Source organism: Mustela lutreola, chromosome 6 (genome assembly GCF_030435805.1).
Source record: "Mustela lutreola isolate mMusLut2 chromosome 6, mMusLut2.pri, whole genome shotgun sequence".
Lineage (NCBI taxonomy): Eukaryota > Metazoa > Chordata > Mammalia > Carnivora > Mustelidae > Mustela > Mustela lutreola.
Window position 1 is genome coordinate 105,011,314 of NC_081295.1, and position 16,238 is coordinate 105,027,551.

Genomic DNA, 16,238 nt, shown 5'->3' on the forward strand with positions numbered 1-16,238 from the left:
CCTTCCAATTCTTCTTTCATCATATGAAGACAGTCTTTCCTGTCTTTGTCAGAATCCACCACTTTCTCCCTAAGATTCTACAGCTCTTCATGTATATCTTCCACGGACCATTTCCTCTCACTGGTATTATAACCTGGTATAAGCTTTAGTTCTCCAATCATAAGCTTTTGAGAACACAACTTACTGATTTCACCTTTGTATCCCTAGTCTCTGGCACAGTGGTCTGTGTTTAGGATATGTGTAGTAAATATTGGTTAAAAAGCTGGTAGAAGGAATACTAAAAATTCTATGCAAAAGTAGAAGTCAAGGCAAAGCAGTGTTTTCACACATTTAAACTTGATGGTGTTTAAATTCTAATTATCAAATAAATTATCACCGTTTACTTGAGGCTATCCCAGGCGTTAGGCTAAGTGCATCTTCGCATTGTCACATTTAATCCTCTCAGTTTAATAACTGTCTAGATGAGAAAATTGAGACTTGGAGAGATTGGGTAACTTCTCTGTACATGGTCTATCTGATTCAAAACCAGGTCTGCTTGTAATCAGACCTAGTCATTTTTCTATTATCATGCCTGGGAAGCCCTGGGGTTTAGCAGATATAACCCAAAAGACACCTCAAGAGATTGAAAAAAAAAAAAAAACTCAAACAGAAGATAATTTCCTTTACCCATCTTTTACTTCAATAACAGAAGCTTTTCTTCTTTCTTTTTTTAGTGAACTTTTTTATTTTCTATTTTTGTCTGTAAGGTGGGACACTCATTTATTTTCATTATTCTCTTTATTACCTGTTGTCTTATATACCCAAGGATTTCATATTTTTAATTTGTTTGAAGGCATTTAAATGTACAGCCTCTCACATACTGTAATGAGTTGCCTTTACTTCCCCAGAGCAGGCATGTCATCAGCCTGTGCAACTATTTAAACAATACTGTCATATTCTAACATATATGTTCTAATCTACTTTTGCAGTTGTTTTCAGAACCAATTTCTAAGTCTTGCAAGAAAATCAATTTCATTACTTGATAGTCTCAATTTTAATTGGTTCCGAATAGTTTTGATTCTTTCTAGAAATTCTTCAATTCTGAAAGGATGAGAATTTCATGTGGATACTTATGTAGTTCTTTTTGTTTTTTTAAGATTTTAAAAAATTTATTCATTTGACAGGAAAGAGAGCAACACAAGCAGTGGGGAGCTTCAGAGAGAGGAAGAAACAGACTCCCAGGTGAGCAGGGAGTTTGATGTGGGGTTTGATCCTGGGATCCCGGGACCCCAGGATCATGATCTGAGCCGAAGGCAGATGCTTAACTGACTGAGCCACCCAGGTGTCCCTTTAGATGTAGTTCTTAAAAGCCAACTCCCAAAAGGAATTTTAAAAATTATTTGGGTGATGCATAGCTCCCCATGGGGGCCACTTAAAAGAGAGCTCATTTGAACGTGGAAAATCTGGTGTGTGTGTGTGTGTGTGTGTGTGTTTGTGTTCTGATCTGCATATATATATATATGTGTGTGTGTGTGTGTGTGTGTGTGCATATATATATAGTTTTTTAAAATTCCCTAGTTAGAGAGTATATCATAAATGTCAACTAATTACTACTGTATGTCAGAAATTTCAATATTTTTTTAAGATTTTATTTATTTATTTGACAGAAAGAGAGAGATCACAAGTAGGCAGAGAGGCAGGCAGAGAGAGGAGGAAGCAGGTCAACTGCTGAGCAGAGAGCCCTACGCGGGGCTCGATCCCAGGACCCTGAGATCATGACCGGAGCTGAAGGCAGAGGCTTAACCCACTGAGCCACCCAGGCGCCCCAGAAATTTCAATATTTTAAAAAAGAAATTTATTCTGGGGATGAGGGAGACAGGAAAGAATTCTGGAAGGAAATGTATTCGAGTAGTCCATGGGGCTTTAACCTGGGAGGTGGATAGCCTTAGGATATAGCACAGCATTTCCTTGAAAGCATTGGATGTGGAAAGCAGCTGAGGTGAGTTGGGTAGTCAAATGTGTTGGGAAAATATTTGTCAGGAAAAAAAAAATAGATGTTTACTTTACATTTCCAACTCATTTGATAATGGCTCAACCTTATTTTCTCTATATAACCTCTGATAATACTCCCATTTCCCATGTAAATAAAACTGCTATTTAGGCTGATGATTATGATGATGGTAGCATCCCTCATATTTTGGTATGTGTGTGCTTTGAACAGTTTCTTGTTTTTTATTTGGTTTCACATCTATAAGTTGTATAATTATGGAAAGTTATTTAAAATCTTGGAGCCTCAATCTCCTTTTTTGTAAAACAGAGATAGTTAAGGTTGCCGAGAGGATTAAATAAGTCAGCCCCTGCGAAGTGCTTGAAACCATGCTCAGTTGCTCAGTAATAGCATGATTTGGGCAATCCCCTAGGCCTGTGAGAAAGTATTGATATTTCCAATAGAGGCAACCTTTCCTTTTGGAAGTTCCCAGTTACAGGAATATGAAAGAGCACACAGTGCTGTAAACAGAGGTATGTTTTTCTACGATGAACACTAAATAAAGTCTCAGAACACCACGTGCATTACAGTAGCTTGTGTTTAGGGCACCAGGGCGGCTCAGTAGGTTGAGGTTCTGACTCTTGGTTTCAGCTCAGGTTGTGATCTCAGGGTCCTGGTCTTGGGAAGGTCATGTGTGGGGCTCCAGGCTCAGTGGCGAGTCTGCCTGACATTCTTTCTCTCCCTCTTCCCCTGCCCTCACACGTGTTCTCTCATTTGCTCTCTCAAATAAATAAATGTTTTAAAAAATTGGCTGCAAAATTAACTTTAAAAAAACCCAACCAAACTAAAACCCCAATAGTTTGTGTTTAGAGAGCCCTTCTAGATTTAAAAAAGTAGGCAGGGCCAAAAAAAAAAAAAAATACATAATATATGTCTGTCCCCCGGAGGACAACTACCTTTTTGCTTCTGTGTTGTTTTTCATGGGTTAAATATATATATATCCATGTATATATATATATATACGTATATATATATATGTGTATATATATATATACGTATATATATATATGTATTTGTATATATAATATATATACACACACACAAACTCCTCATCTCTGGAGGACCACTTATTATATAAGAAAAAAATTTATATGGACATTATTCTTGGTATGCAAATGTAACACACTTGGGAATTATAAAAAGATGCCTCAAAACATATTGATCTGTGCATTATTAAGAAGATAGTTATTCTGATTTCTTGAACTTACAAAGTTGTGAAGAATATGGTCTTTGTAATTTTGCTTTTGCATATGCTCCGAAAATTCCCTGAAGTTTCTTGGCAAGCATAGTCCTCACCTTCCATCCTCACCTTCCAAAAAACACACTTCATCACCTATGCAAACAGAAAGATTTGTTAGGTATTGTACTCTTTTGTACCCAACTTTTATCAGGAAAAAACAAATAGAAAATGAGTATGTGTGTGTATATATATATATATATATATATATAGTACGTATTCAAATGTACAACTCTATCATCTGTAGAAACTCTACTGTTACAGGTCTAAAGATAAAATAAGATCACAGAGAAATGATTGTGAAAGCATTCTATAAATGCTGAAACACATGAAAATATGTTTGCTAGTAGAAATGATAATAAATTGGTGTGTGGGATATTCATACTTAGGTCTATAATTTTACTTATTTTATGTCTCCAAGGAGGGACCAATCCCAGTCAATATTTTCACCAACAGATACCAATAAGTCAATAAAACATAATGTTTATGTAAGTTAATATATAATTATCTATAGTTACATATAATCATAGATAATTACATAACTTAAATACAGAATTCTAAAACATTTGCTATTTCTCCCTGACATAGAAATTAATTCAGTTCAGTTTAGTTGTGACACACAGGGTTTTTAAACAACATTATAGGGTGCCTGGGTGGCTCAGTGGGTTAAGCCTCTGCCTTCGGCTCAGGTCATGATCTCAGGGTCCTGGAATCGAGGCCCGCATTGGGCTCTCTGCTCATCAGGGAGCCTGCTTCCTCCTCTATTTCTTCCTCCCTCTCTGCCTACTTGTGATTTTTCTCTCTGCCAAATAAATAAATAAAATCTTTAAAAATTAAATTAAATTAAATTAAATTTAAAAACATAAGCCACACTTTTTAAATTTGGAAATTAGTGTACTTCTTATAATCAATATCCAAAAAATTGCTGGTTAGTTATCTTTTATACTGCAAAACTTTCATTAATTATGTCTTACAACTAATTCTGTTTCATAGTTAAGGAACCAGAATATATTGTACTCCATGCGTCTAGAGACTTTTTGTGGATATTTTGTGGATATAAATGCCTAATACTTAATTAGCCTCCATCATCATCTATACATTTATTTATTTTTTGCTATGAAGTATTTGTGAATGCTTATTCTACCTTAGTCATTAAGTGCCATGTTGTAGAGGTCACAGTCCTTCTCTAATACTACATTTTGTTTTCAAAAGCCAAATTGTGAATGATGAACATGTGTCTTAGTAAAAAAATATATGGAAGCAATGGTCTAATGCATCCATAGCATTCTTGGACCAGCCTTGCTTTTCTGAATGAAAATCAGAAGATACAGCACTGAAATCACAAAAAGGCGTTCCAATTAAGAATAGAAAATGGTCTCAGATATGACTCATATTAGATCTTACACAAATTGACCTAACATGCCCCCTTTCCCCTTCATTTTAAATTTCATATAAAGAAGCAAAACCAAACTAGTATAATAATATTTTAAAGTATACTTTAAAAAGATCCTCAGTATTATGCCATCTTGAGTTTTTATGAAATTAGCTGCCTAACTATTTGAAATATTTTCATATATTCCATTATCTCTACTTATAGAGATACACACATATACATATGAGTATGTATAGAGGTACAACACATGTGAGCCCGGTGTCCCAGCGTCTTTAGGTAGGTAAGAGTGGAATCTGATTTCATAATGAGAAAGAGGAGTGGCCATACCATACTATGCTCATGAAACAAAAGATGTCCCAAGTATTCCCTAAGCACCTGAAGCTCTCTGCCACCACACTATCAGCTCTAGCTTTTCCTATACCCATTCTAGTACAGACTGTGCAATTCATTCATTTGTTGAGAAATAAGAATACCCTTATTTTGCACTTTCCATCCATGATGTGGTAAATTCCTGGAATTTAGAGGTGAAGCATGTTCTGCCTCAAGGTCAGCCTCACGGGGAGACAGACAAATAATAACAAATAATATGTGGGATAGCAATAACAGAAAAACCATCGAAGCAGAGAAGAGGACAGTCATTCTAACACAGCTTGACCTAATAGGGAAGAGAGAGGGTTTTGTCTTAAAAGAGCTAGTGTCTGGCCTCAGCGATAGCATATGAGTAGGAATTAACCAAGTAGCTATGTTTGCATGTTTTTCCTCTTTGCTAGATCTCACATTCTGATATTTCAGATTTAGTCCTAGGCCTTCCTGCCTTATTTCTATAGACTCCTCTGGAAGTAGTGTCATTGCCTCTTGGGGCCTCAGGGCCATGTCTGTGTTAATTATTTCCAGGTAGACTTCTGAGCTTAGTGGGGAGTTCAAGATATGACCACAAGGTGGCAGTAGCACACACAAACTTTATTGGGCACTGATCGGTTCCCCGGGAAAGTCCCACCCAATAGGAGGCTGTCCACAGACAAGGGCCCAGGGCTGCTACTCAGAAGGGGAGGACAAAGGATCTCCTGGGGGCTGGGGCAGCGCTAGGGGTTGGCGAGAAGCTTCTGTGTGGGCAGTGTCACTGTGGCTGCTTGGTGACTCGACAGTCTTTGGGGTCAGAGAGTTCAGAAGGGAGGCGTGGGTTTGGAGTCTCCATGGCCCCGGGGCTTATCTAGTGCTAGGCCTAGATAGGGCTAGGATTGAGGGAAATGCAAAATAAGTAGGCTCTAAATGGCTATAAAAATCTGCTTGTTTGGCCTATTTTAAAAATAAATGGATGTGTAAAAATTTGATTTTGTCTCTGGCAGGCTTTTGAGTGAATGGTCTCAGCCTGCAGTGAGAAAAGAAATGACCCAGGGGCCATCTTTGGCTCATTTATATGACAGCCTCACATCATTATAATCAAATGCTTATTTAACATCTACATTGGGGTGTCACGTAAGTATCATAAAATTGACCCAGTCAAGACAGAACTCCTAGTACTTCCACAGTTTTCAGTAAATGGAGCTATCATCCAGATTTGATGCCTCTGATTAATCAAATTTTGTCATTTCTGCTTCCTAAGCATCTCTCATATTTAGTTCTCTACATCTCCATTGCCGACTCTCCAGTCTAAGCTGGCTTACTCTATAATTAATTACTCAAGTAATTACTCTAATAAATAATTACTCTAGTAGAGTAAGTAAGCACTCGGCTCTAGAGTGCTTGAATTCCTGTAATACTCTGCTAGGTTATCTTCTTATTTTACTGATGTCTCCTTTCCATGAATTCTCCACACAGCCACCAGGGTTATCTTCTGAAACATAGATCCTGTTTACACTAGCTCTTTGTTTATATACCTTTTAGCAGTGTCCGGTTCACACTGAGAACATCCCAGTCTCAAAACCCTGCGTGATCTCACCTTCCTAGCTCTTCTCACAACACATACTCCCGTTCCTCACCAGTGTCCGCTTACAGACCCAGTGACTTGTGCATATTTGTTTTCACACCACCACCTCTGTACTGCTGTTCTTTCTGCAGGAAATGTGTTCCTCTCCCAGCAATGAATGGCTCTTTTCTTTTCTTCTTTTAGGTGTTGCTTAAATGATACTTCCTCAGCTAGGCCTTCTGTAGCTGTCACCCTGCCCTCCACCCACCCTCACTGTCCTATCTCAAGCTCTCCATTTGTTTCGGGAGCTACAATGATCTCAATTATAAATTGAGATGTATGTATTTTGTTTATTGCTTCAAACCCTCTCTATTCTCTAGGGTTTTTTTTTTCCCCCCATTTTTAAAATTTAAATTCAACTAATTAACATAGAATGTATCATTGGTTTCAGAAGTAGAGGTGAGTGATTCATCAGTCTTATGTAATACTCAGTGCTCATTACATCACGGGCCTTCCTTAATGTCTATCACCCAGTAGACTCTAGACTTCATGAAAACAGGGACTTCATTTTGTTCACTGCTCCTTTTTTTTTTTTTTAATTGAGTTTCTAATATAGTGCCTAGAACATAATAGAAACTAAATAAATATTTGTTAAATGAAATACATTTCATACTTTCATAAAGAACAAATATGCAGGGAAAGGTGCCGTCAAGCGGAAAAGGATTTTTGTTCCTCTTTTAAAAAAAACTAAAGGTGTTAGTGTTAATTATTTATGTTACATAGTTTAGCATGGAAATTTTAATTCCTTTCTTGATGAGGTAAAGGAATTCAAACAACTATGGGGGATATAAATAGACTTTAAATGAACAAGTTTGAAATCATTGAAGTAAATCACTTGTGATTCCTTAGCAAGGCTGGGGTGTTTTGTTTTGTTTGTTTTGCTTTGGCTGAAGGTTATTAAAAAGTAGATTGTGATCAGCTCATCTCCAAACTTTTAGACCAAGAAAGGTAAAAGAAGAGTAATCTTCATTATTTGGTATGTACAAGGTATATGAAGGAACACTTTCTACCAGGAGTAAGAATGAAAGAAACACTGCTCAAGAGGACATAATAAAAAATTTTAAAATTCTCACTTTCTATCATACCATTTTATATTTCCAATGCATCTATGGCTATACTCCCTTCTATCCTAAGGGATACTTATACATATGTATATATTCTCCTTTTCCCCTTGCTCTGTCTTAGTGAGAATTTATCCATTCTGCAATAGATGTACACCTGCCTTAATTTGGAATTTGTCACAAAAATAGTAATACAAAGAATATGATTAGTGAGCATTTACTGAGTGTTTACTATGTGCCAGGCATTATTCTAAGGGCTTTACATGTTCTATCTTCTTCAATCCAGTAAGAAGCCCTGTGAGTTAGGTATTAGTATTGTCTTCATTTTAAGAAAGAAAGCAAGGTTGCCAACCTGCCTGTGATCTCACCGTTAGGAAACAGTGGATGGGGGACTTGAAATCAGGTGGTCTGGCTCACTGTCCTTGTCATCAGCTTTCATACTCTGTTGCTCGGGGCTGTAATGCTGTCCTGCTCTTTCTTTAGTGGGTGTACCTGCTATGGATGTATCCTAATGATATTAGGATTGTGCTCATAGAGAAGAAACGGAAGGTTGCAGCAGTAAATGTAGGAATGTCCAATTCTTTTTTTTTTTTTTTTTTTTTTTTTGGCTACACTATTTGGAAATTGTTAACTTTTTGCTGAAATGTTTGTAGTTTTTATTAGTGGGTAGCACCAACAATAGTGAACAGAAAACACTTTCTTGTCTTCTTCTGTCTTCCCTCCAGATAAAAACAAACGGAGAAGTCTGGGACCCTCCTTCTGGGAGGAGACATTATAAGTCTTATGAAACTTCGGAGTAGAGAAAAGAACATTGACTTCTTCACTTTTCTATGCATCTGTTTCTCTCCCCATTTCACTTTTGGGTCAGTACAACTTAAGATCTGATGTGATGAAGGTTGGAAAGAATTCTCTCCTCTCATAGCTTCATTCATTCACGTGTTATTTATTCAACAAATATTTCTGAGTATGTACTTTGTGCCAGACTCTGTATTAGGCTTGGGCGTTAAGTGGTGAAGCAAGTCATGGTGAAGGAAGTCTGTGGAGGGGAAGAGAAAATGAAAACATAAAACACACATATACGTACACTCACACATATGGGTTTTTTTTTCGCTAATATTACTTATACATATACATGCATATACTTTATATCTACTATATATTTTACATATTTGTATACATTTAACTTGTTCATTTACCTCATGTGCTTATTCTACATATATTGTGCATATGTATATGTATAAATTATCCTAAGTGCTATGACAGAAACAAACAGGTTCAGTGACAGAGAATCACTTATCGATGGTGGTACTACAAGAGCCACAGTGAGTCTCTGGGGGGAGGTACCTTAAGGATAGTCCTGGCTCTAAAGGAAAGTGGTAGAGGGAGGCTTGAAGTCCCTGTGCTGCCCAGCCTCATACACAGACTCTCTGATCTAGAATAATGGGAGAGCTCAGAGATGTGTTCTGTGTGGATCACCAAATGCCCATGGTGGCTACCACAGAGGGAACACACCAACATGGTCATTTGACAGAGAACTAAAAAGATTAGCACAGATATTGGTGAAATGTAGAAGACATTTAATTCACAAGCCTATGTTGTGACCATGCTGTGAGGAGATATTAAAGTACCTCTGACCACAAAGATCTGAGTCTAGGGTGCCTGGGTGGCTCAGTGGGTTAAGCCGCTGCCTTCAGCTCAGGTCATGATCTCAGGGTCCTGGGATCGAGTCCTGCATCGGGCTCTCTGCTCAGCAGGGAGCCTGCTTCCTCCTCTCTCTCTCTCTTCCTGCCTCTCTGCCTACTTGTGATCTCTCTCTGTCAAATAAATAAATAAAATCTTAAAAAAAAAATCTGAGTCTAATTGGGTAGAATAAACAGATGCATGAGGAATGACACCGGAGGCAATGGACCAAACTGTGCAAGCAGATCCATTATAAATGGAATAAACAGAGCATGGCTGAGCTCATCCTTTTCAAAGGAAATGAGTTAGAGCTATGACATTTACTTAATTGGTGGTGAAGGCAGTGGGAATCTATTTAGATGGACACTGAAAATAAGAGCTTAGATTTGGGAACCCAAACACAGAAGATGCAACTTCTACTGAAGGATGATAAACAAGGCAGAGATTTGAGAAGCTTTGTTCTAAACTCGTTATGGAGCTACTGTTCCTCTTGTGTGTCCATTTCCCTCTTTATCCATGTTGCTTAATAAAAATTGGTACTGGGGCACCTGGGTGACTCAGTGGTCTAAAGCCTCTGCCTTCAGCTCGGGTCATGATCCCAGGGTCCTGGGATCAAGCCCCGCATCAGGCTCTCTGCTCAGCAGGGAGCCTGCTTCCTCCTCTCTCTCTCTGCCTGCTGCTCTGTCTACTTGTGATCTCTGTCAAATAAATAAATAAATAAATAATCTTTTAAAAAAATTTTTAAAAATTGGTACTTCTGTATGTGGGTCACAAGCATTTTGTGAAATGGCAAGTGTCTCTTATGTGTTTGTGACTAAAATATCTCTCATACTAAACAAAACACACCATTCCACGATCATTCCATTATCTGAAAATTAATTTTTGTCTGGCATGAGAGGCCTTAGACCTTTCAGGGTGTTCAGCCACAGTCCAACAAATATTTTTGGAATAATCCCTCAGTGCCAAGGATGTCACGGAGCAGCAGGACTACAAAAAGTAAACGTAGTTCTGTCATTTCGGAGCTTATAGGTTAAGTCAAGACAGAGAGAGACATGCAGCTATTTCATAGAATGCAGCATGGGGGCACAAACGGGGGACAGGCGGCATCGCCAGACGATGAGTAGGAAAGTGTAGAGAACACTCCTAGAAAGATGGTTATTTGATTGAGAATTGATGGGAAAAGGGCCATTTCAGGAAGGGGGAGCAGCATGAGCAATGGAATAGGGTGAGGTATAGGAGAAAATGTGAAAAACCCTCCTAGGATAGTCTTTTTAGAAACTCGGCATCAAAGTGTGTTTTAATGTCAGAGTCCAAACTAAGTTTGAAAAATACGTGGGACGTACAACCCTAGTTTGATACTTCAGGGTTGAGATGATGTTCACAGAACTAATTTAAACTCCCTAAAACCATTTTAAGACACGGAATTGTTTGGGGCCCAATCTTCCTTTCATGAAAAGAAAGCAGAGGGACAGAATTTTAGAAGGGCAACAGCTCACTGCTTGCATTCCACGTCATTCATGTGCATGGAAATAATCTGGGAATTCTGGCATCCTTTGCAACTTGCTAGGAAGGGTATTACCATTTGTGAGAATCAGCACCTGGAGGCGAATTTGAAGGGTGTGGTCTGAAGAAGGGGTCAGACTAGGATGAGCAGTGTAATACAGTCTGGTGACACTAAGCTTCGCAGAAACAAAGAAGAACACTTTTTCTCTGCCTCCAGCTCAGGATTTGGCGCAGCTCAGACTTGAGACAGACTCAAGCTTTAAGGAAAGGAGAAGAGCTGAAAGGGTACAGTGACTGCAGGAGTTCACGCTCCGGAAGAACCTGTGAGATCCTTACCAAGAGCGCAGTGTTTCTTGCGTAAGAGTTCAGTGGAGCGGGTAGCCTATGCCAGATCTTAGGTGAGTCAAAGTCTAGTCAGGAAAAACGGGATTCACTTTGAATATTCGTTAAACGGAGGATTCAAAGGCAGGGAATTGATTAAAGCACAAAACAGGTGATGAAAGCCAACCAGAGAAAAGTGAGGTGACAGGAGACTTAGCCACAGGAGCAAGGTATAACCCACCCTAGCTGGAGGGACACAGGGTGAAAAGAGGGTACCAAAACCTAGGAGCCATGGTAAGAACTGGAACGTGGCAGGCTTTAGCAGCAGGAGGTGGGCACGGAAGAGACACAGCTTCTGCCTGAGAAGGTGCCGGAGGCAAACAGTGTTGAGAAGAGTGCCCTGACTGCTCCCTTCTTCCCCATCTCTTGTCACCTCCCAATGTCACCACTCCCAAGTGCCAGTGGCAGAAGCCAGCGACAGTTCCCCTGAGACAGCGCTCTAGGAAAGGAAGCCTCAGAGATCAGAATTTCCTGTCCCCCAGTCAGCCAGAGGGAGGGCAAGGAATGGATCCAGGGGCAAACAAGCCCATGACCCCATCAAGAGAGTTATGTTATAGAAACCCAGGACTAGGGGCTGACAAAAGGAAGCCTGCACTCCAAAAACTGGGATCTTAGAAGGTTTGAGTAGAAGAAGACCTATCTTTAAGTCATGTTTCCTCTCTTTCTTTGCTTTGCTTGGCTAGAAGGTCAATGTAAAATCAGAACATCTGCATGCACATCCCCAAAATACATTCTAATTTGGCTAGAAACTCTCATCAGTAAAGAAACCTGATTTTTTTTTCTCTAAAAGAAATTGCATTTTAATGTCCTATTTTGTAAAACTTAGCCTACATGTAGGATTTTCTGTTTGTTGTGCTAGTATATTTGACAAATCAGAAGATCCTTGAATTATCAAACAAAGGCTTATTTGCCTAAATTACCATGCTGGCCTGACACTGAGATGTGGGGTTTGTTTTGAGTCTTTGCACATTTAGTGACCTGCGGTATTTTGATAAATGCCATTGCCTACAACTATTCAGTAGGAGGTTTGGGCACCATCTGTGTTTGTTTCTGTAGGAGCCGTAACTGCCTGGAGAAAAATCTGATGCTCATTTCAAAGATGCAGTATAAACAAAATTCAAGATGATGCCTTTAACATAATTATTCCACCTTTCATTTACATAGTACTTTATGCATTTCAAAATGATTTGATATGCTTTCATTTAACGGATCTTCACAGAACTTGTGGAAGTTAGGTATGGACTTCTAAAAGATAGGACAACGCAACAAGGAAAATAACATTGAAAATAAGCAGTCTTTTAGGAGAAGACTATAAAATGCCATATAGTTGGATCTCCTGCTGATAGTAATAGAAAATACTTATCAAGCACCTCCCCTGTGCCAGGCACCTTGAAAGCGTATCACATGTTAACTCATTTAATCATCAGGACGATTCTTTGATGTAGGTATTATTATATTCTTATTTTCAGGAGAGAGGAGCTAAGAGAGGCAGGGTGGCTAACTGGCATAATAAGAGAAATGAGCCCTAGCAGGCAAACAAAATACTATCCATCTTAAGCAGTGTCTTCTTTAAATATGTTCTTAACAAGCAGTGTTCTTAATTACAGACATATATTTATATTAGGTTTCTTCTTCTTCCAAAATGTGCATGTAACTCGGTCATGTGCTGGTAAACCGGCTCACTTCCTTTCTGTAAAAGAGAGAGCAAGAAAAAGAAAAAAACAAAACTCGAATTTGTAGCATGCTATGGTCTGAATGGTCTGCCTCTCTCCCCGGAGAATTCATGTTGGCGTCCTCATGCCCAGGTGATGGTGTTAGAAGGTGGGGCCATTGGGAGATCATTAGGTCATGAAGGTGGAGCCCTCATGAGTGGGATTAGAGATCTTATAAACAAGATTCCTCGGAGTTCCTTAGATAGAAGGAGAAGGCTGGAAGCCCTCACAGGACAGTGCCGCCCTCTCATCTCACACTCCCACCCTACGGAACTGTGAGGAATTAATTTCTCTTGTTTAGAAGCTACCGGCTCTGTGGTATCCATCCATCCAGCCTGAATGGATGGGACAGACAAAACCCTTGATAATTTCCATGGTATGAGTAGCCCCTGCAGGGTCTACTTCAAGATACCAAAGTGAAGTCACTGAATGCTTAGTTAGAAGAGATGTGGATATTTGGATCTCACTGGCTTACGGCTTTAGCACACCAGTGGCTGATTAAAATTACTGTTGTACTCCGGATGACACGTATGCCATGGATATGATGATCTACTCTTGAAATAGTCTTAAAACGCAAGTTCATTTTATTTTCAGATGTTTTATGCAACTCAATTTGAATTAAACCGTTGTAGATATGTTCAGTGTTCAGTCACTACTTAGAATGAATTTTGTAATCATGTTTATGTTGGGATGTTTTTCGCTGATGATAATCAAGCTTGTCTGGGTTGAGGAGCTACTGGAGCATATGGAGAGAGGAGAGGGGAGGTGGGAAAAAGTGCAGCTATTCATGATGATCAGTAGATACAAACCTTGAGCCCGGTGCCAGTCTTTTCTCAAACCAAAGTTCCTTGGGTTATTTTGTAGCCAATACAGTTACTAAGATTCCAATTAGCCATCTGGTAGTCTTGCATTTGGGTCCACCTAAGAATTCCATTTGTGTGTTACAGAGTATAGTCATGTGAAGAGTTCATCCAATAGTCCTCTAAGCAAGAGTGGACATTTGTTTAAACCCCTCTAGCCCAGAGCCACATCAATTGAACCAGAAACAATGGGGATGGGCAGTGCGGACTTCCTTGAGTGCCACTGAGGCTGAGCTGACAGGTGTCCTGTTCTGTGACAGTTGCCTCTGCTGCCTCTGCCCAAGCTCCCTCTTCTGGATCCTACCTGACCCTTCTCTAATGCCAAAAATAAGTATCTGCCTTTACTGTCACTGCTGTCTCACATTAAAAATACATGTCCACAACTAAACACCATGTGATGCCTCTATTTTACCTTTTATTCTCCGAAACACATATATAAATAATAAATTCAGAGCTTTCTGTCATCATGTTATCGTGTTCTTTTCTCATCTGTCTCTTATTTTCTGTTTATTCTTTGTTCTTCCTATTATTTTTCTTGTCAATGAAACTGTTCCCAAAAGTATTATAAAAATTCTACAGGGAGAATATGAATATCCCCTGACTTTTTTTTTTTTTTTTTTTACAACAGCAACAACCACAACCACAACCACAAAATGCTAAGGAAGCTCAGCTTGTTTGGTGCTGGGAAGATGTAATCCAGCAACATAAAGATTCTCAGTGATCTTTCTGACAGTCACTCCTTCAAAACTGTTAACAACCCAAACCAAAACAATGGCAAAATAATCCTGTTCTAAAAAAAAAAAAAAAAGCAGATCTGCAGAAAGCTTGGGAAAGCTTATTTATAAAGACTTTTTCCTTCCCACTGACAGATTTAGTGACGTCGCCCTCCACAGAGAGACTGGTCTAAGAAGAGGGGTTTACCAGCTGTTCTGGACACACACACATGGATGGGAAATGCCCCTCCTTGAAGCTTGCAGCTTGCGACTCTTTTGCCTTTTCCATCTTTTTATTGGGAAAATCTTTTTATTGGGAAAGAAAAGTAACAATTGTTGAAAATCTTTGCCAGATTATTGGTTCTGGGTCAGGAAACAAATTAACTAAACAAAACCTTCATAGATCAAATACTCGATCCTTCAGGCAGAGACCACTGGAAACTTCCCTACACAGAAGGTGGGATGGAATAAATCTAAATGTTTCATTCATTCAACAAACAAATATATGTCCGGCACATTTTGGGTGCCAATCCCTATGATAAAGATTTAAAAATTCAAATTTGAATAAAGTATAGATTTTGTCCTTGGCAGTTTATAGTCTAAACTGCATTTACTAATTATGACAAAAATTCTTTGTTATAAGTAGTAAAATCTATCATCTCTATCTACCTATATATCCACATATAGATATATCTTCCCCCATATATATAATCAATATATAATCCATAATAACATACGAGCTTTCCAGCAATAATACACAAGCTTTCAAGTAAGACTTTAAAACTGAGTTTCCTATTAGAAGAGAATGGAACATTTCTAAGTGTTTATTGTTATAAATTTTATCATCCAGTTAACCTACTAGGAATCTGAAATGCAGGCAAAAACCTTTAAAGGCAAGATTTTGTGGGGCGCTAAAAAGAGTAAAAGAAAAAAAAAAGAAACTCTTTCACCTACCTTCTGTCCATCTCTGACTTTTCATCCAAATCTCACCTCTTCTGGGAAGCCTTCTTTTAAAATCCCAGCCCATAGTAACCACTTCTTTTTAAAGCCGCATAATTAACGTATTAATATGGTCCACATATATTTTAATCAGTGGTTGTTTTTCATAGTCACTTCAGAATCACCTGTGGAGTTTAGAAAATACACATTTCCAGGCTCTAACCTCAGACACTTATTAAGTCAATGCAAATACGGTCCCAACATTCGTATTTTTAAAGCACACCACACACATTGTATTCCCAGTTAAGAACCACTGTTCAGGGGCACCTGGGTGGCTCAGTGGGTTAAGCCGCTGCCTTCGGCTCAGGTCATGATCTCAGGGTCCTGGGATCGAGTCCCGCATCGGACTCTCTGCTCAGCAGGGAGCCTGCTTCCCTCTCTCTCTCTCTGCCTGCCTCTCTGTCTACTGTGATCTCTCTCTGTCAAATAAATAAATAAAATCTTTAAAAAAAAAAAAAAAGAACCACTGTTCACGTTACACTATAGAATTTGGCATTTTATAATAGCTTATAATCCATATTTGTACATTTATATTCTTCTACCCCCAAGTGAACCTTAAGCATCTTTCGGGTATAGGCACGGACTTCTATTTACTTTGTTCTCCGTAGCACACAGAACCTACTCTGCACTGGTAAGAATTTCTACACTTCTTTTTTGAAAAAGGAATTTCTTCTCAACAACCTCTATGTAATACTATCATATCTGTT

The 16,238-nt window shown here is 38.8% G+C and overlaps 1 protein-coding gene across 4 annotated transcripts in view; it reads right to left on the reverse strand.

Moving 5' to 3' along the window:
* Positions 1 to 16,238, reverse strand: part of KHDRBS2 (KH RNA binding domain containing, signal transduction associated 2) — a 636,352-nt gene that overhangs the window by 9,045 nt on the left and 611,069 nt on the right. For 3 of the 4 annotated variants that reach the window (XR_009354772.1, XR_009354769.1, XR_009354770.1), the window contains 3 exons: positions 15,487 to 15,656; positions 8,052 to 8,719; positions 3,235 to 3,359 (listed from right to left, as the gene is read on the reverse strand). The gene's annotated coding sequence lies outside the window, so the exon portion shown is untranslated. Of the gene's footprint in view, positions 1 to 3,234; positions 3,360 to 8,051; positions 8,720 to 10,118; positions 12,938 to 13,768; positions 13,881 to 15,486; positions 15,657 to 16,238 lie in introns of those variants that run through there. The other variant, XR_009354771.1, reaches the window with a different exon arrangement.